Raw genomic sequence first — 23,413 nt, forward strand, 5'->3', positions numbered from 1 at the left:
CTAGTTTTGGTATCAGAATGATATTGGTCTTATAAAATAAGTTGAGAAATGTTACGTCCTTTTTCTTTCTTTTTTTAAGAGTCTGTGAAGAATTGGTATTAATTCTTCTTTAACATTTGGTAGAATTCACGAGTGAAGCCATCTAGGCCTGGGCTTTTCTTTGTGGGAAGTGTTCTAAACTACTCATCCAATCTCTTTAAGTTTTTATAGGCCTATTCTGATTTTTTTCCTTCTCTCTCTTTTTTTTTTTTTTTGTCTTTTTCGTGACCGGCACTCAGCCAGTGAGCGCACCGGCCATTCCTACATAGGATCCGAACCTGCGGCGGGAGCGTCCCTGTGCTCCCAGCGCCACACTCTCCCAAGCACCACGGGTTTGGCCCCCTTCTCGTCTTTAATCAGCTTTGGTAGTTCATGTCTTTCTAGAATTTTGTTGATTTCACCTATCAGTTTGTTGGCATACAGTTGTTCATAGTATTTACTGATAATCCTTTTTATTTCTGTGCAGTTGGTAGCATTTCTTCTTTAGTGTCATCTTTATACCCTTCCTTTCTACCTGTCTTTTTTGTGGATAGATCATAATTTATTACAGTCCTGCTAGTGTTTTACTTCTTGTTTCTCTGACACAGAAGTAATATGTATTTAAAAATACAGAAATGTTTAAATAGAAAATGCATGCCTCTAAAACCTCAGCATTACTCTTTGTTCAGCATTTGCCTGGCTGGTCTCCCATGCTTATTTTTCCCATTGAGCTTCAGAATCATTCTGAGCAAGATTTTTAAAAACCACTTCATAAATAAATGAGAGAGAATTTTACCTCTTTACCGTACTGACTATTCTCATTCTTGAATGTAGAACATTTATCCACTTCTTAAGTTCCTCTTTAATGCCTTTGAGATTATAAAGTATTTCATAAAAGTCTTGCACATTTGTATTGGGTTTACTCAAGTATTTTGCTACTGTTATGAATGGGATCATTCCTTTTGTTGCTTCTTCTAATTGTCATTTAGATATAGGAGAGCTATTAATTTTCTTATATTAACTTTAAATCGACCATCGTTCTGAACTCTCTTCAAATTGAGCTATAATGTTTTGTTGCCTTCAACTTCTTTTTTCTTTCCCAAAGCTTTGAAAGTCTCAATGTTTTATAAGACTCAAAGTGGTCAGAACTGAAGTTGAGGTCTTGCCGCTCTGACTAAAAATCTTGTCCTCTCCCAGGACATTATTTCAGAGAACATTAGCATACCCCTCAACTGCACAAGCCAGAACACTGCGTGCTGTCCTTTTGCCTCAGTCTTCTCAAATGTGTCGACTTCTCAGCATCTCCACTCTTGGCCAAGCTCCCAACATCAGCTATGAACAATGATCTTTTCAAGACTTAAACCTCCTCCTCATGTGTCTCTCCTTTTTAAAAATTTCCAGTGGCTTTGCACTGTAAAACTCCAGACCTGTGATGCTCTGACCCCTACCTACCTCACCTTTCCAGCCCCAAATATTATCCACCAATTCTGGGCCCTGGTTTTCTGAAGTGCTAGTGCTAGATTGCTTCTGAATAGAATAATTCTGGTCACATACCTCAAAAATATTAATCCTTGTTCATATTTATAAAGATAGCAATTTAAATTTAAGGCTCATTCCAGTGGAATTTGGTTACATCATAAAGTAAAAAAGGTCTCAGTAGTGTTAGCACAAAAATAATTTTGCCACAATTTTGTGTAAAGATCATTTAGAGTCATTCTGAACCTAGTTAAGTTGATGGCATATGATTTCTTCCACGAAAATAATTTTGTGATCTTGGGGTAGAATTCTCTTTGTCCACTCCAAGAGATACAATAATAAAAGGTAATTTACTACACAGCATAAAATCCCACTCCATCTAGATCTACCACTCATTTTTAAACGAATAAGTTTATGCACCAATTATAAATGAGATTCTGGGGATAAACAATGATAAGAGACATTTACTCTTACAGAAAACTAAGCTTATTATTCAGTATAGACCAGGGCATGGTTGCTTCAATTCTAACTCGGCTTCACCACTACCTTGGCCAAATCATGTCTCTTACATCCCATAATTTTCTGATCACATACCATAATTTTCCTAATGTTGGGGATATGGTAAGAGCAACTTACATAATGTTCACTAAGCATCTGAAAATATGGAAGGGAAATATTTTGCTAACATGACATTCCATTAGTAAGACAAGCTTCTTTGCAGGTCCCTTACAAAAGATAGGGTCACGAAAATACTATTTCTGGTTTCACCCATTCCCAGGATGTGCTACAATAATACAAATTAGTACGTTATTCTCTCTCAAAAAATTCTCCAATTTGTGTCAGTACTTCTGCTATTTTCCTATCCTCTGAAGCTAGAAACTTTCACTGTAATTTTTTTACTCCTCCCTCTTCCTCTTACATACATCTGTGTCACCAAATGTCTCTTGAATTTGTCCATTCCCCTATTTTTATACCCACTCTCCTACTCTTGGATTCACCTACTCAGAACAGCGCCCTCTGTAACTGAGGCCTCCCTAATCCACAAGACATTTGGCCACCAGATCAATCTTTTGAAATACCATTTTTGTGTTCTTAGGCTCAAAAAATTCTAATGGCTTCTTATTATATTTTACCACAAATCTAAACTTCTCTCTGGGTTTTAAAGTTTCCCAATTCCCTAATATCCCTTCTATTTCCCACTATTCCTTAAAGTATGGTTCAGTTCTGACCCCTCCTTCCCACCCCGACCATGACTACCTGCAGTTATCCTTGCCTCTCAACTGCCTGACAATCCCTCTCTTTCCTGTGCTCTGTCTTCCCAGTCCAGACAGGCACTTTCTCAGGGAAGCCTTATTCATTTCCCAAGCATCCCTCTGAGAAAACATTTTCACTAATGCCAAAATCAAAAATAAGAACAATGTAGTGGGGTTTTCATAAAATTGAACTAATTAACTTAAAAAATTTAAACAGCTGTTCTTTGTTCTGATGTTGTCTTTCCTACTTCTTTTCATGTTAAAATGTTCTTTCTTTAATGAAGTGAAATAAAAAAAAATGGTGATAGTTTTAACAGTGACTTGACAAAATTAAAAGTTGGCAATGTTGTGTTGATACTCACATTCATGTAATGTCTTGATAGATATGGGAATTACTATTCTAACCATCCACAATTTACTCTCTCTTTCTAACCCTATTTACTTGAAGAACCAATTACTTTCCATACAGGTGGCTTTGTCCCCCAGCTAAGTTAAGCTCTCTTAAGGAGGAACCCTGTCTTTCACCCTTGTAGACATGTTTTCATGTGATATTGGCCACTCAATGGGCATGCAACATGGACCTTGTGATGAACAAGAAACAAAAAGTAAACCAAGGAGAATAACAGTGATAAAAACACAAAAAATTAAGCTATCATTTCAACAGTTTAAAACATCTAACTAAAATTTTCGTTTATTAGAAAATACAACTTACCACCTAGGATAGCTGCCAACACATGTTAGAGGTCTACTTCATCTAACTTTTAAGTTTAAAACTCACCTTCTAAAATTTTCCCTGGGAAAAAATCCTTTAAGCTACAAAAAAGGGGAAAATCAGAATCCCTGATAAAGGCAATGAGTAAGGTCTTCTGGCTAGTGTATTTCACTCCCATGCCACTTTCAAAGCAACTGTACCAGAGCCACTGATCTGTCAGTTCTGACATGAGTTTAGGAAACCCTCAAGTTTGCATTTAAGAGAAAAAAAAAATCACATTTCAGTTACATCAGCAGACTCGAAGTGCCAAAATCTTTAAGCCCATACAGTAGAACTGAACTCCATTGCATTATTTGCTTATGGAAACACTTTTTTCCAATCTCTCTCAATAAGTTTATGCACACAACACACATACATGTTTCCACTACTTAGAGAACATTAGATGATAAAGTGATTTCTTCAGGGAAAACTAAGTTAAGAAAACACATTTTAACAACATTATTCTCTACTTATTCTCACAGGATAAGGCAAGTGGGCATGCAGGGCAGGTGTCCTTTTTTCCACTGTATGGGTGAAAGCGACAAGACTCGGAAAGATTCAGGAGGCACCTCCACTTCCACCCCCTCCCACTCTACACTGTCACAACTCCATCATAGCTCTTAGCAGAATTTAAAATTGAATCCTCTATTTCTCTATACACTGTTCAATGTCTAGCTCCACTGTAATGAGGAATGTGTCTTTCTCAGTCACCACTGTATCCCCAGAGCCCGAAACAGTGTCTGGCACACAGAGGTTACTTTAAAAATATTAGCTGAATAAATGAATTAGGTAATGACCTTACTTTTTTAAAAAACTGCCCAACTGCCCACGAGAATATGAGCACCAAGAAGGCAGAGACTATCTTCTGAACCATTACATTCCCACTATGGAGCACAGGGCCCGGCATAAATCAGTGCTCAATAAATGTTTGTTGAAATAAAGGAATAATTGCTTGGTTGGATGAATGAATGAATGAATGCAATAATTTGCAAGAACCTCCACTGTGGTGTGAGTCCAGAGCCTGGTGGCTTTGCACACTACCACTGGACAGATCTTGTTCTTCAGAACACATTTATGCCATTTCTTTCTTTTTTTTTAAAAAAGATGACTGCTAAGGGGATCTTAACCCTTGACTTGGTGTTGTCAGCACCACACTCTCCCAAGTGAGCTAACCGGCCATCCCTATATAGGGATCCAAACCCGTGGCCTTGGTGTTATCAGCACCGCACTCTCCCAAGTGAGCCATGGGTCGGCCCTCATTTATGCCATTTCTTAAGATAATTAGTGACATGTGGATGGCACTAAGAAAAAACACATACTATAGTTTCAAACCAGAGGTAATATTACAATAAGGGAGAAATAAAGTACACGTCAAAAAGAAATAATAAAGTCCAGAGGGTATTTGGAACTTTTAATTTGAACACAGCTCTCATTAATGAACAAAGTCATTTTTACATTTTAAAGGATGGTCTCCAAGGATTTGTTAGGCTAGCACATTCCAAGAAAATCTATAACTGAGGCACATACTTAATTTTTACATTTTTACTTTAAAATGTTGCTTTTCCTAACACCATGGATTTGCCACACAGAATCTGTAGGTCCTGAAGCATGGTGACTTCTTCTGGGGTGAAGAAAGAAGACAGGTATCACAGGAAGCAACTTCCAAAGCTGTTTTCTTTTGTTTGGTTTCTTCCCAAGTATTACAGGCTAGACACCTTTTGCCTTGGAAGATAAGACAAGTGTCTCATTTAAAGTCTCTCTAACGGACAATTTCAGTCTTCAGATCATGTTTCTATCTTAAACAAACCCAGTGGACTATTTTCCAACCATGTTAGAGTAGATTAAGGGCATCAGGAGTCAGGGTAACTTTACATGCAGAAACATATTTCCTTGCCTTTGACCATGGGAAATTCAGGTTTTCATTAGAGAAAATTTTGTCTAAACACTTGAAGTTATAATCCAAAAGTAATCAGTTCCTAGATCAGTTTTTAATGCTATCTCTCTAAACCTGTTTATTTTTCCTTTCAAATGTCCTTTATTCAAATGCCATAAAATAATGACAATGTTTATTAATTCCAACGCTTCATCCTCCATGTCTAGTATCTCATCTCCTGAAAAGCTCATGGTAATTTTACATCCAGGAACTAATGAGCAGTTTGCAACTTGAGCTTCCAACACCACCCTGGAAAGCAGACTGTCTCCCAGGCAACCACCTGACCAATACAACTGCCAGAAACACTCAATGAAACCTATAAATGGAATCACAGTGGATGGTTTAGAAACTTTGTCTTTGTTTTATGGAAATGTATGCCCAATTAGTGGAGAAAATAGAAGCTCAGAGAGATTAAGCAACTGCTCAAGGTAACCTGGCAAAGTTGGTAATGGAGATAAGAACTGATCCATCTCATGAATGAAAGCCACACAGTTCACTGAATTATGCTACTTCATCGAGACAAGTGAACATTAAGAATGAAACAATTTGTCACAACCTTAAAAATTGCAAATCAATGTAGCCAGTAGTGGACTCTGAGATCATTTAAAACTTAAAAAGAAAAATCCACTACGACCCAGGAATTCCACCCCTACATGTGTTCTCTACAGAAATGCACACAGAGATGTTCATCATATAGTAGAAGGGTCATAGCAGCAGAGTTCATAATAGCCAAAGACTAAGAAACACTGAGATATCCATCAACAGTACAACTAATAAAGATGTTGTGGTATTCCCAAAATGGAATAATTTACACCAATGAGAATGACAAACTATAACTACATATACATTTACGAATGAATCTCACAAACATAACATTCAAAGAAAGACACAATACATATTGTATGATTCCATTTTATATAAAGTACAAAAACAGGCAGAACTAATATACGCTGTTGAAATCAGGTTAGTGATTATCCTTTAGCAGGACATATCATGTCTGGAAGTAATCATGAAGATGGCATCTCAGGAACTGGCCATCCTCTATTTTTTGATCTAGGTGCTGACTGTACATGTGTGTTCCGTTTGTGAGACTTCAGTGAGCTGTACACTTAAATATTTCTAAATCAATCATAAACATCAATGGAATGGAATACAAAGTCCAAATATAGACCCATAGGTCAACCAATTGATTTTTATCAGTTACCAAAATAATTCAATGGGAGTGGGGTGGGGGGAGATAGTCTTTTCCAAACTGCAAAATGGAATATCCAGCTAGAATAAATAGGACATCCTTATGGAAAAACAAACAAACAAACAAACCTCAACCCTTACCTCACATCATATACAAAAATAGACTTGAAATGGATCATAGACTTAAACATAAAAACTAAATTCTATGACGTAAAAACTAGATACCAAGAAAATGAAAAGAGGCAAACTGGGAAAAAAATATTCACAATATATATAACTGACAAAAGACATATCCAGAGTAAAGAACTCTTACAACTTAATAATCAAAAGAAAAACTATAAGAACCCAAATGCCCCAAGGGATCACACCCTGATCACATAAACCCTTCTCGGCCGCACCCCATCATGGCGCTGGTTGCCCTTCTCTTCCGCATTCTCCTTCCCGCCGGCGCAAATCGCACGCCAATCAGCTCCCCTCCAAGCCCCATGTGGTATGCTAAATAGGGATTGTATTTTAAACCAATCAGCTTTCCCTTAAAACCCTATATATATGTGTGTGTGCTGCCTAATAAAACGAGCTCTCTCTGGTGTCAACTGGTGTCGACTTGTCTTTTTCAAAAACAACCCAATTAAAAAATAGACACTTTACCAAAGAAGACATCAAATGGCTGGTGAAGACATGATAACATGCTCAACATCACTAATCATCAGTAAAATGCAAATGAAAACCATAGTAAGGTACCACTACATACCCACCAGGGTTGCTAAAATAAAGAGGCTGACACTGCTAAGTGTTGGTGAGGATGTGGAGGCACTCTTACACATTGCCTATGGAAGCACAGAATGGGACAGCCACTTTGGAGAACTGTTTTGGAAACATCTACCTTATGACCTAGTAATTCTACTATGTTTTTACAAAGAAATGAAAACATATATCCACAAAAATACTTGTACATGAGAGTTCACAGAAGCTTTATTTACCATAGCCAAAAACTATAACCCAACATCCATCAGCAAGTGAATGGATAAACATATGGTGATGAGTGTTTTGTATGCTATTGAGATGAATGGTAGCTGGGAGCCCTAGACAGCTTCAGGAGAGGAGCTGGTCACCAGAAAGACCAAGGCATGTTTAGAAGGTTGGAACTTTCAGCCCCACCCACTGAGCTCTGGGGAATGAAGAGGGACTGGAAGTTGAGTTCAATCACTGATGGCCAATGATTTAATCAATCACACCTAAAGTGAAACCTCCATAAAAACTCCTAAGCAACCCTGTTGGTGATGGCATTGAGGTGTTGGGAGGGTGACGTGCTCAGAGAGGGCATGGAAGCTCTGCTCCCCTTTCCCCATACCTTGCCCTATGCATCTCTTCCATTTTTCTATTCCTGAGTTGTATGTTTTATAATAAACTGGTAACAGGAAGTAGAGTTTTCCTGAGTCCTGTGAGCCATTCTAACAAATCACTGAACCTGTGGAGGGGGTTGTGGAAACCCTTGATTTTATTATCGGTTGGAAGTACAGGTGACAACCTTTGACTTGCAACTGGCGTATAAAGCAAGAGTAGTCTTGTAGGACTGAACCCTTAACCTGTGGGGTCTGTGCTAACTCCAGTTAGTGTCAGAATTGAATTGAATTGTGGGATACCCAGTCAGTATCAGAACTGGTTGCTGATGTGAGAAAAACTACACATTTTTAAAAACAGTTCAGAGTAGTATATTCACACAATGAATAACACAGCAATCAAAAAGAATGAATTATTGATACATGCAGCAACACGGATAAATCTCAGGAACATTAAGAAATACTTAAGAATACATACTACATGATCACATGTATATGAAATTTTAGAATAGGCAAAACTAATCAATAGTCATAAAAAGCAAATCCTTGGTTGATGGGTCCAGGGGTAGTATGGCAAGACTGACTGTGAAAGGTCATGAGGGACTTTCTGCAATGATGGAAATGTCCAAATCTTGACATGGTGGTGGTGATGTAAATGTCATACTTTTGTCAAAACTCATTGAATTACACACTTACAATGAGTGCATTTTATTACAGGTAAACTATACTTCAATAAAGTTGATTTAAAAAATAAAAACAAAACAAAACAAAACTGTAGTGCTGAACAAAAATATATAATGACATGGGACAATAATCTGTACATTCAGTTTGAAAAAAGGTTACATTTCTAATACCATTCTCCATTATAAAGAAAAAGGGCTCTATGAGGAAGTGGCTGATTCTGACACAGGGACAGGTGATATACAAGATGAGCATCTTGTAGATAAGCATCTTCATTATAGACAGTAATGAAGTGCTAAAAAAAAAAAATGCCACTATATTGGTAGGTGTATGTCAAAGGGGCACAGGAGCCAACTAATAGGGCTCCCAATGGCCAAAGCTGGAACATTTTGAGCAATAAAACAAAATAGTACTGGGTTATAACCTGTTGGGAAAATACAGGAAAATGGTCAGGGCCCCTCAGATGTTCAGAATCTTGCCGAGCATTTGCTGTGAATAGGTTGTGTGTGGGTGGAGTTAGTGTGCCTGCGTGGGGCCGCCACCTTGGCTGAAGTTTACTGCTTTGGGCGGCCACCGCCACAGGAGCGGCCATGCCTTTCCAACCTATGGCTTCCAAGGACCTGTCTGCCGGTTACCTAGCTCATAGACCTATGTGTGAGGGGTCTGATGATCCAGCCTGGCGTGTAAGGGGTTTGTGACCCAGTCTGGACAACTGGTGTGGTCATGCAGATTTACATGACCCAAACTAAAAAAGCAATATCCATGAGTCCATGCTGACATTAAGTAAACTAATGATGGGAGAGAAGAGACAAATGTAACGTGCAGAAGAACTCCAAATAAATTATGTAGGTACTCCACCCCACAGGAAGGGTAGCATAATTCCCCACTCCTTAAGTGTGAGCTGTGCATAGTGACTTTCTTCCAAGAGCCCAATATGGAAAGAGGGAAAACAAGTAACTTTACAGTGGAGAAGAAACCTGACAAACACTACCCCCAACCAGCTGGTCAAGGTCAACATCAACAGTGACAAGTCATGGCAATAGTCTGCACTTTTAATATTATGTAATGAGAATGGCACATTGCCTCTGTAATCGTTCTCAAAAAAAAAGTATAAGCCCAGTCTAATCATGAATAAAACATCAGAAAAATTCCAATTGAGGAACATTCTACAAAACACCTGACCAGTATTTCTCAAAACCAGTATTTCATCAAAAATAAGGAAAGTCTGAGAAGCTGTCACAACCAAGAAGAGTCTAAGGATACATGACAACTAAGTGTAATGTCATATCCCGGATGGGACTCTAGAACAGAAAAAATCATTAGGTAAAAACTAAGGAAATCTGAATAAAGTATGGACTTCAATAAATAATAATATGTTATTATTGGGGTTTTTTTGTTTGTTTGTTTGTTTTAAGATGACCGGTAAGGGGATCTTAACCCTTGGCTTGGCGTTCAGCACCGCGCTCAGCCAGTGAGTGAACCGGCCATCCCTATATAGGATCTGAACCCATGGCCGTGGTGTTATCAGCACCGCACTCTCCCAAGTGAGCCACGGGCCGGCCCTATTATTGGTTTTTTAATTGTAATAAATGTACCACACTAACATTAGATGTTAATAATTGGGGAAACTGTGCAGGTGTGTGGGGGGAGGGGGGTAATATAGCAACTCTCTGTACTATCTTTGCAATAATTCTGTAAATCTAAAACTGTTCTAAAAAATAAAGTCTATTAATAAAAAGATCAAAACAAAAAATGGTTACAAAACAGTGTGTAGAGTGTGACCAGTTTTTTGGTAAAACTGTGTGTGTGTGTGTGTGTGTGTGTGTGTGTGTGTAACGTGTATTTAAAAGTCCGGAATGATATAAACTAATATGGTATAATTTATTTTCTTCTTTTTGCTTATTCATAATTTTTACGTCTTCTGCAAACTATGACTATATGAATAGTATTTATGAGGAAAAATAAAATCTTACTTATCAATTTATTAGTGACTCTGTGAAAAAGACTGTGATGACAGTGGCAAGAATTTTTAGTCCACTTCTCAACACAGTCACTGATACTATATCTGTTTCCACTTTCTGTTCTTTGTTCAGATTATTAATATTCCATTTATGATTTTTATCATCATGCAACTCAAAAGGGCCAGATATGGCATTTTTTCAGGTTAATACATAAAAATGTTAAGGGAGACAGAAGCAAATGAAAAAGAAATGTCACTAAAGTCAATAAGAGCATAAAAACACAAAGCTTTGAAAACTGTCCTGAAGATAAAATTTTTTAAAAATTAATTCACAAACAGAATAGTTTTCACAGAGCCCTGAAACTATTCATTCTACTACTCTGCTCATTGCTTTGCTACCTGAAATCTTGTGACTTTTCATCTCTTTCAAAACAGTAGCACCAAACTGATAGCCTCATTTCATATTTCCAATGTGAATAAAATTGACAGATTATTAGGTTTCAAGACTGACAGACTGATCATATGCTACCTTCCTCACAATACCAATAGGAACTAGAGAATAGATATTTAAGATAAATATGTACACAACTCTGCTCACAGATTAAAAGGAATCCCTAAAAGATGGAAAACAAACAAAGAGAGGGAAACCTTAGCTGTAGACAAATGACACCACCACACACAGGCAACTGCTACTGAGAAGGTGGGACCAATACTCATGGCATTCCCAAGTGAGAAGTGGGGAAGCTGAAGCCCAGGGAAGCCACTAGACTGCTGAGAGGCCCCTAGAGTGATGATTTGGGGCACGTGAGCTACCGTAGCAGGTGCACTCAGGCTCCTCGGTGCTTGGGCATGCCACCCCCCACCCCCAAGGGGCCAGCAACCCAGGAACCAGGCTCTGCCTCCAGCTGCAACCCTGAGTATAGAAGCTTGGCTCTCGGACACAGGGCAGCATTCTGGCAGGTAACAGATGACTGAAGAACAGAGTGTGTCCAGTGCACAGAATAACAGCTTCTCCCGCAGCACGTCTCTACCTCCTCCCCTCATCCCTTTGCACCTTGACTAAAACATAGGAGATCTCAGATGCCAGAATGAACACAAAACTAAGAATCACCAAACATTTATAGGAAGTGACATCATGAAAGAGAAAAATCACCTCAATAAAAGTGTTTTCCTTTTCAAACACATGGAATTTAGAAAAGCTGACTACATACAAAGGAACCTTTAACAAACTTCCCAAATTGATAAATCTGCCTTCATTCATTAAATGTAATTTTAAAAATCAGCACCAAATATATATCCTAAATAAATCCACACATCTGGCAATTTTAAAAGAGTTTTAAATAACTCTTGGATTAAAGAGAAAGTCAAAGTGGAAATGAGAAACTATTTAGAATCATATGAAAACAAAAAATACTCTATATGAAAATGCATGGACTTAAATTCGTTCCTTAAAAACCCAGAAAGAGGCCGCTACTGCACACAGGCTGGGGGCCCGGGCTGGGGGCCCGGGGAGGCCCTAGCCGCCAACCCCCTGCCGCAGGGAACGAGTGCAGGGACCGGCCGTGCCTTGCCATGGCCCTGTACCGCACCAAGGAGCGCAGCAAGTTGCACTCGCAGGACGACCACCTCTTCTTCAAGAATGTAGCTGGTCACTACATTTCCCTCTTTCATGATATTCCTCTGAAGGTAGACTCTAAAGAGGAAAATGGCATTCCCACAAAGAAAGCATGAAATGATGAATATGAGAATTTGTTTAATGTGGTAATAGAAGTACCTTGGTGGACAAATGCTAAAATGGAGACTGCCACCAAGGAGCCACTGAATCCCGTTAAACAAGATGTAAAGGATGGCAAGGTATGCTATGTGGCAAATATCTTCCCTCACAAGGGTTATATATGGAATTTTGATGCCCTCCCTCAGATTTGGGAAGATCCCATGGAAAAATTAGGAGCACAAACTGCTGTGGAGATAATTATCCTACTGATGTTTGTGAAATAGGCTCAAAGTTTCTTTCTTGTGGAGAGGTTATTCATGTGAAGATACTTGGAAGTTTGGCTCTTATTGATCAGGGTGAAATAGATTGGAAATTAATTGCTATCCATGTGAATGATCCTGAAGCCTCAAAATTTCATGTTACTGGTGAGTTAAGATGTTTAAACCAGGTTACTTGGAAGCTACTCTCAATTGGTTTAGATTTTATAAAGTGCCAGAAGAAAACCAGAAAACCAGTTTGCTTTTAACAGAGAATTCAAGAACAAGGCTTTTGCTCTTGAAGTTATTAAATCTACTCATGAATGTTAGAAAGCATTGCTTATAAAGAAGTGTGATGGAGGGGCTATAAATTGCACAAACGTGCAGGTATGTGATAGCTCATTCCATTACACTCAAGAGGAAGCAAGATCATTAGTTGAATCAGTGTCATCTTCATTGAATAAAGAAAATAACAAAGAAGACCAAGTGTGGCACTTCCTTGGCAAGTGATCAGAACATTTGAAGTTCTGCCATTAAGATTCCAACGTCTAAGGACTCCAGACTCACTTTCCCCTAAGTGATACAGGCAGGCAGGTCTATGAGCATTTGCTGGCTTCCTGTTGAAACTTTATTTTTTTCAGGCTTTTTGAGATATGCAATATATAAATAAACACTGACATTTTTGGGAAAAAAAAACACCCAGAAAGACTGAAAATAGATGACCTTAAGCTTCCTACTCAAGAAGGATAAATAAATAAAATAAATCCAAATAAAGCAGAAAGAAGGAATTAATAAAGATAATAGCATATTAATGAAAAAGAAAATAGAAGAGTTGTCAATGAAACCAAAAGCCAGTTCTTTTTATTTTTTGAAATTTTTTCTTTCATGATCCTGATGTGTGCAGTGGGATACAGTAATATATTTAAAGCTCCTAAATTTGAATGGGTGACCCTAGGTGGGATTTCTCTTTCCTCTTTCCTACGGGCAAAGACTCCATCTGGGTCCTTGCTTCCCCTGGTTGGGGGATGGGTTGGTGGTGATTTGGAATTTTCTTCATTATTCTATTTGGGTATCCTGGTTTCTGAAGTTCTGGTTCCATGTGTGTCTCTCCCCAGATCAAGGCAGTCGTGTGGGCTGCACATGTAATTCCCACCAGGTGTGCTACAGCATGCAACAGCATAATTCTCCTTGAGGGCTGGGCTACTGGGTCACAGGTCTGCACTTGCTCACCTGTATCCCTGGGCTCCACTGGTGACTCTCCTTTGTCAGTGCAGTTAAGTGGCCTTGGGCCTCCTGCACAGTGGTAGTGGCTGATGCTGTGGTGGCAAGCTATGCTTGTGGCAGAAGTGTCTGTGGCGGTAGCTGTGGTTTACCACCTGTGTGGCAACTGTCTGCAGTTAATCTTTTAAAAGATTTTTTTTTAAAGAAAAGAGCAAACCTTTGTAAGTAAGCTCAAAAGAAAGAAGGCACAAATAACCCACATGAAGACAAAAGAAGGAAATAAAACCACATGAAAAATTTTACAAATCAGAAGAGTGTACCACACATGCACAACTTTAAGCTAACGGCTAGAATGAAAAATCTTCTAGGAACATATAAATTGCCCAAAACGGCCCAAGTAGTAAAACCCTGACCAATAACCATAGAGACTGAAACACTAATTGAAAATCTACCCATAGAAACAAGGCATCAAACTCAGATAGTGTTACAGGAAAATTCTATCAAAATTTCAAGGTACAGATAATTCCCACTTTATAAAAACTTCCCAGCTCATAAAATAAAGAAAGAAAGAAAGAAAGAAAAGAAGCCACCCCAACTGAGTTGAGGAGACGGACATCAAAACCAGGGAACTACGACAAAAAAGTAAAATTGTGAGCTGTGGTAGATACCCCTAGTGCTCCCAATATCTAGTTCTCCTCTCCTTCCAGGCAAATGATAGATTATACGTCCTAGCTCCCTTGCAGTTAGCTGGGACCATGTGACTATAGTGCTTCTAGTAGAAGACGTGTGTATCACTTCTGAGCCATAGTACAGAACAGCAGGTAAGAGATCTCCATGCCTCTGCGAAGTCTGAGGCCACCGCTGGAGATGGTGGGAAAGCAGAATCCCTATCAGCCTTGATATCTGAATGACTACATGTAAAAAAACATCAGCCCCAATGATTCACAACGAACATGTGCAAAAATTAAAGAATGGTTAGCTGAGACTAATGCAGGGAGGACAGTGGGGGTAGAAAGGGATGGTGCAGGCAGAACACCAGGTTTGGAATTGGTGGACAGGGGGACTTTAGCCTAACATTTTTGTCTTCTCGCAATGCTTTGTCTTTCCACAAGGAGAATGCATTTATACATCGCTTTTTAATTTTAAAATAAATCTTGTTGGTCCAAGAGAAGAAAAAAGAAAAAGAATGGACAGAGGAGAGGGAAGAAGTTTAAGGAGGAGAGAAAGAGGGAAGAAAAAAAGAATGGACAGAGGAGAGAGAAGAAGAAGGTTAAAGAGGAGAGAAAGAGGGAAGAAATTCATTTTAAAATTAACATCTGGAGAAGAATCTCACAGTATTTGTGAAATCTTAGATTGGAAGAGCTCTTTAAATGACCCTCTTAAAAGATATGAGATTATCCAAACTATTTACTGATGCATTTTCCCCATTTATCTTCTTCTTAAACTAGGAAAAAAAAAAACATGATAGATTTATTTTTCAACAAGTTCATAGGTTTGGTTTTGTAGGAAGCAATGTCCCTGGTATGGACAGATACACCCAGAGGGAGATTTAATAATTATCAACTATAAAACTAACAATAATAATTGCTAATATTTATTGAGAGCTTACTATGTACCAAGAACTATTAATAGCACTTTACAGACTCTATCTTGTCTAATATAACAGATAAGGAAACCAAGGTTAGGTGAAATTAAATTATTTGCCCAAGACCACACAACTTGTAAGAGGAAAACCTTGGTCTGTCTGGCTCAGGAGCCCAAGCTTTACTCTGCACCACATAGTGTGTTTGCAAGAAGGTATAATTGTGGTGACAAATTAACATGCAACATAAGGAAGACAGAATGCCCTAGAAAAACATACTTTTTAAAAAAGCAAACAAATGTGACTTGAAAAATAAAAAGGGAACTCTGCTAGGTCCTGCCACTAACTATAGAATGAAAAAAAAAATTGTAAAGCAGTAGTATCTCATTAAATATATATTTTAAAATATAGCAGTTTATTAAAATATAACTTACAAACCATAAAATTCCTATTTTTAAAGTGTACAATTCAATGATTTTCGGTATACTCACGGAGTTGTACAACTATCACAGCCATCTAATTTTACAACATTTTCATAATCCCCCCCAAAAGCCCCATGCACACTAGCAGCCACTCTCCACGACCCCCTCCCTCAGCCCCTGGCAACCACTACTTAACTTTGTCTCAGTGCAATTGCCTATTCTGGACATTTCATGCAAATGGAATCATACAATATGTGACTATTTATGAATGGCTTCTTTCATTTAGCATAACGTTTTCAAGGTTCATTCACATTGTAGCATTTATTCCTTTTGTTGCCAAATAATATTCCATTATATTTTTATAGAAAAAACCACGTTTTGTCTATCCATTCATCAGATGAAGGGCATTTCAGCTGTTACTACATTTTGGCTACTGTGAGTGATGCTGCTAATGAACATTCATGTAACAAGGTTTTTGTAGAAATATGTTTAATTCTCTTGGGTATTCTGCCTAGAGGTAGAATTGCTAGGTCACACGGTAACACTATGTTCAATATTTTGAGGAACTGTCAAATTGTTTTCCAAAGTGGTTGCACAATTTTACATTCCCATTGGCAATACATAAAGGTTCCAATTTCTCCACATCCTGGCCACTACTTATTATTATTTGTCTTTTTTATTTTAAGTGGTACTTCACGGTTTTGATCTGCATGTCTCTGATGACTCTGATGTCGAGCATCTTTTCATGTGCTTATTGGCCATTGGTATACCTTGTTCAGAGAAATGTCTATTTCAGATCCTTTGTCTATGTTTTAATTTGAGTTGTTCATTTTTTCATCGTGGAGTTATAAGATCTTTACATATTTTGGATACAAGTCCCTTATCAGATACGTGATTTTCTCCCATTCTGTGGGTTGTCTTTTCACTTTTTTGAAGTGTCCTTTGAAGTACAAATGTTTTTAATTTTGATAAAATTTATCAATTTTTTCTTTTGTTGCTTGTACTTTTGTTGTTGTATCTAAGATTCTATGCCTCATCCAAGGACGTAAAGATTTATACCTATGCTTTCTCCTAAGAGTTTTACAGTCTTAACTCTTATATAATATAGGCCTATGATCAATTTAGAGTTAATTTTGGATATAGTTTGAGGTAGAAGTCTAGTTTCATTCTTTTGCATGTGGATTTCCAGTTATCCCAACACCGCTCTGTCTTGATGACTTCAGCTTTGTAGTAAGTTTTGAAACTGGAAAACACAAGTCTCCAACTTTGTTTCTGTTTTTTTCAAGACTGTTTTGGCTGTTCTGGATCCTTTGCATTTCCATATGAATTTTAAGATCAGCTTGTAAAATTCTGTAAAAACATAACAAAACAAAACCTCCTGGGATTTTGATAGGAACTGTGCTGCATCTGTAGATCAGTTTGGGGAGTACTGCTATCTTAGCTTAACAATAAGTCTTTCAATCCATGAGCACAGGCTATCTTTCCATTTACTTAGGTCTTCTTTAATTTCTTTCAACAAAGTTTTATGGTTTTCGGTATACAAGTCTTACACTCCTTTTGTTAAATTTATTCCTCAATATTTTTTTATGCTATTTTAAATGGATTTAAAAATTTTTTCATATTCAGTAGATTACTGAATGCACAGGACAGTGGGGAGCAGGATGGGGGATGAGGGAACTTGGGGGTGACAGCTAAGGGATACAGTTTCTTTTGGGGGTGATGAAAATGTTCTATAATCGACTGTGATGATGAGTGCGCAACTCTAAACATACTAAAAACCACTGAATGGTACATTGTTAAAGAGTGAAACTTTATGGTACGTGAATTATATCTCATTAAAAATATTACCCAAGGGGCCGGCCTGTGGCTCACTTGGGAGAGTGTGGTGCTGATAACACCAAGGCCATGGGTTCGGATCCCTATATAGCGATGGCCGGTTAGCTCACTGGCAGAGTGTGGTGCTGACAACACCAAGTCAAGGGTTAAGATCCCCTTACCCGTCATCTTTAAAAAAAAAAAAAAAAAAATGTTACCCAAAAAGAGAGGGAGAGAAAACCCCACTGAGTACACGAAACAAACTCTTAGCACTTTGTACTCTGTTTCATTTACCTCAGTAGGGATGAGGCTCTACTTTCTCAGGTCAGTGTCAAAAAGACACTGTTAAAACACTGGTGATTTACCTGGAAACATTAATTCCTGTTAAATTAGTCTGAAACAAAGTTTGATATGACTGTCATAATATTAAACTAAGGAAAGAAAAAAAACCCACCTCTGCTGTTTACTTTTGTAAATGATTAAATGGAAGGCTGATCAAGTACATTTTGGATTGAAAAATAAATAACCTGCCCATTAAACAAACCAACTAAAGTCTTGGGCAATGATTTCAAAGTTGGTGAAATAGTCTTTCAAATAAAATCCCTACTTTCAATATCGAATCAAATCCAAATTATTTTTAAAATATTATCAAAATCCTTCTTGATTTTTCAAGGGTCTCCACTGCCTACAAACTGCTTTCTTTGGAGTTCAAAATACAAAAACCCAATTTCTCTTGATTTACTCTATCAACCTTATCATCCAAATATGGTTTACTTAACAGTTCACAGACCACAACACAGCAATTTTTACCTCTGGACCTTTCTTTGTGTTACATGTTGTCCCCTTTCTGTGACATCTAACCCCTATTTCTAGAGCTAGGACAGGGGCTCAACAACAGTATACAGCACAAAGTAGGCAATCAATCAATATTTGTTGAAGAGCTTTTCTTGTTATTTTAATCTAGACGCTGTGCTAAGCACTTCACCTACATTATATCTCCTGTACTCCCTCCACAAATCCAATGAAGAAACTAAGGGTCTGAGAGGTTACTTGTCCAAAGCTGTACACACTGAACCACGGTCCAGTGACTTAAATCCTGCTCATTCTTTGGGTTACAGCTCAAATCCTATTTCTTCTCTGATCTCTAGGGCCAACAATGATTTCTCCTTTCTATAAAGTGATAAAACACTTCCTGCGTTTGACACATAAATCTATACTACCTTGAATTATTTTTTTAAGTAGATTCCATTTTTAGAGCACTTTTAGGTTGCCAACAAAATTAAGCAAACATTGCAGAGAGTTCCCATATACTCCCTGCCCCACACACCTACAGCCTCCCCTACCATCAACATGCCTCTCCAGAGTGGTACATTTGTTACAATCCATGAACCTACATTGACGCATCATTAGCATGTAAATTCTATAGTTTACATTAGAATTCACTCCTGGTGTTGCTCATTCTATGGGTTTTGACAAATGTATAATGGCATGTAGCTACTCTTATAGTGTCATACAGAATAGCTTCACTTCCCTAACTGTCCTTTGTGCTATGCCTAGTCATTCCCCTATACCCCAGAAACCCATGGTAACCACTGATCTTTTTACTGTTTCTATAGTTTTGCCTTTTCCAGAATGTCATATAGTTGGAGTCATACAGTATGTAGTCTTTTCAGATTGACTTCTTTCACTTAGAATTCTTAGGAATAGACAAGAAAAAAATAGATAGATAGATAGATAGATAGATAGATAGATAGATAGATAGATAGATAGGCAAAGAATCTGAACAGATATTTCTCCAAAGAAGACATATACAAGGCCAACAATGATGATGATGTTCAGCATCATCAGCCATCAGGAAGAGGCAAATCGAAACTATGATGAAATACAACTTCATACTCAGGATGGCTAAAATAAAAAAGATGGACAAATGTAAAGGCAAGGATGGAGAAAGTGGAACACTCATACATTGATGATGGGAATGTAAAATGGTGCAGCCACTTTACAAAACAGTTCAGCAGTTCCTCAAAATGTTGAGCATATAGTTACCATATGCCCTAGCAATTTTGCCTCTATGTAGAATATCCAAGAGAACTGAAAATGTATGGCCACACAAAATCCTGTACATGACTGTTCACAGGAGCATCACTCATAATAACAAAAATGTAGAAACAACCCAAATGTCCATCATCTGATGAATGGATAAGCCAAATGTAAATCCATGCAATGGAATATTATTCAGCCATAAGAAAGAATGAAGTGCTGATATATACTACAACTTGGATGCACCTTGAACATACTGTGCTAAGTGAAAGAAGTCAGATACAAAGGACCACATATTGCATGATTTCATACTGTCCAGAATAGGCAAACCTATCTCTATAGAGAGAAGATTAGAGGTTGCCAGAAGATGAGAATTAGGAGAATATGGAGTGACTGCTAAAGTATGTGGGGTTTCTTTCTGGAGTGATGAAAATATTCTGAAATTAGACAGTGATGGTGTACAACTCTGTGAATATACTAAAAATACTGAATTGTACATTTTAAAGAGGGAAGTCTACAGTATGATCATTATATCTCAACAAAAAATTAAATGCAATCATGATGTGAGGACTAATATAAGCAGTATCTGTTTCTTTTTTTTCTTTTTAAAAGATGACCGGTAAGGGGATCTCAACCCTTGGCTTGGTGTTGTCAGCACCATGCTCAGCCAGTGAGCTAACCGGCCATCCCTATATAAGGATCCGAACCCGTGGCCTTGGTGTTATCAGCACCGCACTCTACCGAGTGAGCCACGGGTCGGCCTAGTATCTGCTTCTTATAAGACGAACCCTTCAGTCTTAGCTTCATCTTATTAGGGAGTTATAAGTCAGTGTTTAAAACGCCATGCTGTGTGGAAAAACCGGTGTTTAATAAATTTTTTAAACAGGAATAAAAAGACAATGGGCACCTGTTATAGAAGGAATATAAAATGTAGTGTCTGACTCAGAGTTTACAGTTTAGCTAGACAGACAAAAATGCTTCAACAAGAAAACCAAACAACAGTATAAAGCAGATCACTTTGCTAAGCACATTCAATTACTCATCAAGTCATATCAATTCATCTTTTGTAATATTTCCTAAGTCTATTCTCTCTAGTCCCACTGCTATTGCTCAGCTCCAGGCAACTCTTATCTCACGTCTGGATTATTACAATAGGCTCTGGCATCTCTTTTCTCTAATTCATTTTAATCATGAAATAATTATTTGTTGGATAAACGAATAAAACACTCATTATATAACTCCCCTACACATAAATCTCTGAGCTTAACACCACTTATAAAATAAAATATAAATTCCTAAATAAAAATGAGTATTTTTTTAAAAAGAGGATAAACTCCTAGAATTCAGCCCTTAAAACTTTCATAACCCTATCTCACTTGCTTTCATGTCTAATGGCCCATCATCCCTCTAAAGCCCTTGCCCTCCAGCCAGACTACTGAACTCCCCCCTTCCAGGTCTCCCTCACACATTTTATGTCCTCCTTAGCTCAGGGCCCTCCCCTGACCCTCCACCTTCTTTCCACCCACCCAGATCCCTGCTTGCAGACCTAGTTCAAGTCTCCCTTCTTTGATCATCTGTCATCTGTCCTTTATTGCCCTGTAAAGTAACTTACTTTTTTTATTAGTTACTTATATAACTCTCCACAAAGACTTTAAACTCATTCAAGGTAGGATCCATGATGGGGGTAAATCTAAGACAATAAACACTGAAATAAGGAATCAGATTTCAAAATGAGCTGTACAGGTAGATTATAAGAATTCAGAGAAATAGAATATTATTGTGGGAATGATTAGGAAGTTTTTTCCATTTTGGTATTGGTCTTTTGTTTTTGTGGAGGTGAGACAGGTAGGTGGGTTTCAAAGGGCAGGTAGGTTTTGGATATATGGGGAGGAGGTATTGTCAGAAATCAAACAGACAGGTGGGGGAGCATGGCACAGCCCAGGATCTGTGTGTCAATCACTTGCATGACATAGGGTGGATTTAGACACAGATACAAACTGAATCTTTAAAATACAATGGATTAGTTGTTTTGTCCTCAAAAGTCTTTCAAAATGCTACACTATTCCTCAAAATAATGTTGGAAAGTAAACTAGCATTGATCTACTTAACTCGAGGTTTGCACTGGCAGTCCAAAGTCTAAGTTTTCAGGCTATTACTCACCTGTAATAGGAGCTTAGGTTAACTTTTCTGCAAACCCATCTACATAAATCTTTTATCATACTACTATTTCCTGCTCACTTAACTTAAACCTCCAATTAGATAGTGAGTGTGCGGTAGAAGGGGCTCATTCTTCATACTGATAACAATATCACAAATGCTTAAAGCACATGTAGCCTTCATATGATAGCATTTAAAAGAACATAACTTACTTCCTGGAAAAAAAAAAAAAAGCCATGAATTCATGAAGACTGATAACTACAGAAAAACACACTTTCACGGACATGAATTAGTAAGAAACAGCTTGGAAAGGGATAGTGAGAAACAGGTGGATAATTTCTAATGCTTCTCACATGCACTATTTTTCTCCAGCAGAATCTGCACACAAATATTGTGACTAGCGTTGTCTTCTGTGGCCTAAAGCAGGTGGCATGAGGTAGTGGGTGAAATCTAAGGCTTTTGTAGAAGGGGGCATTAAAACAAAGCTCTTCAGAAATGGATCCTCTACAAATTGATCATGATCAAACAAGCATAGAGTCAGACAAGATGATTATGGGTTAAGAGCTGTAAACCTGCCCTTTCCTTTCCCTACAGCTTACAGGGATAGCAGGGTCAGAGAAGGTGGCATCTTGCTGTCAGGACTCCCTTGTCTATTCCTCCCCCTCCCAGCACAGGAACTCCAACAAATGATGTGAGCAAGCTGTTGGAGTTCCTGTATTTAATTTCAATTTTCCTTTCCTACCACAATAAAAGAAATGTTCAACAAACTTTACACTTTGGTATTAGAATTGAAAGAAAGTGAGCCAAGACGTGATGGATTTTGGACGTGACCAGCACCATTGTGCACACAATAAGCACAAAATAGCCGCCGGTCACGTCCAAAATCCATCAAGAATATTTTCCTTAAAGGAAAATTCATAGGAGATAACTTTCTATACAACATTACTTCCACTGCCCTACCCACAAGGTTATAGTGCAAACTTTAAAATGCTGCACACACAGAATTCTGTAAGGGTTTAATACCGCAAAGAAGTTATGCAGGTCTTAAAGTAACAGCCATGATCCAGATCAGGGGTTGGCAAACTACTGCTTGTTTTTGTAAGTAAAGTTCTTTCTAAACACAGCCACGCTCATCAGTTTACTTAGTATCTCCAGCTACAGCGGCAGTGTTGAGTAGTTGGTGCAGAGATGGTATGGCCCACAAAGTATACAACATTTACTATATGGGCCTTTCAGAAGTTTGCCAGCCCCTGCTCCAAATGTACAGTAGTAGTGACTGTATATACATAACCTTGGTGGACAAACTTTTAGGGATCCATGAAAGTAAGAAAAACATATTCCCTAAATACTACACTGGCATTTGACTACTTATTCATTTATTTACATGGATTTGAAGCACACACACAATTTGGTGAAATTCACGTAATGCATACCTACCAAATTTGAACCAGATGCAAGAAATAATCATTCCACAAGAACACCATAAAGTATTACTCTCAAATTGCTATGTTGTAGTCAACTGAAAAATATTTACAGAATAACAAGTAGGAAATAATAGAAAGCTTTCACAAGTCTCTCTGAGAGTTTGGGCATTCACAACAG

General features: G+C 38.0%; 1 protein-coding gene and 1 pseudogene across 2 annotated transcripts in view; one reads left to right on the forward strand and one right to left on the reverse strand.

Moving 5' to 3' along the window:
- The window catches only part of SMURF1 (SMAD specific E3 ubiquitin protein ligase 1), a 104,939-nt gene that overhangs the window by 30,095 nt on the left and 51,431 nt on the right, over positions 1 to 23,413 (reverse strand). The window lies entirely within an intron of this gene.
- Positions 12,033 to 13,084, forward strand: LOC134371677 (inorganic pyrophosphatase 2, mitochondrial-like; annotated as a pseudogene).

The sequence above is a fragment of the Cynocephalus volans genome, chromosome 3 (genome assembly GCF_027409185.1).
Source record: "Cynocephalus volans isolate mCynVol1 chromosome 3, mCynVol1.pri, whole genome shotgun sequence".
Taxonomy (NCBI): Eukaryota; Metazoa; Chordata; class Mammalia; order Dermoptera; family Cynocephalidae; genus Cynocephalus; species Cynocephalus volans.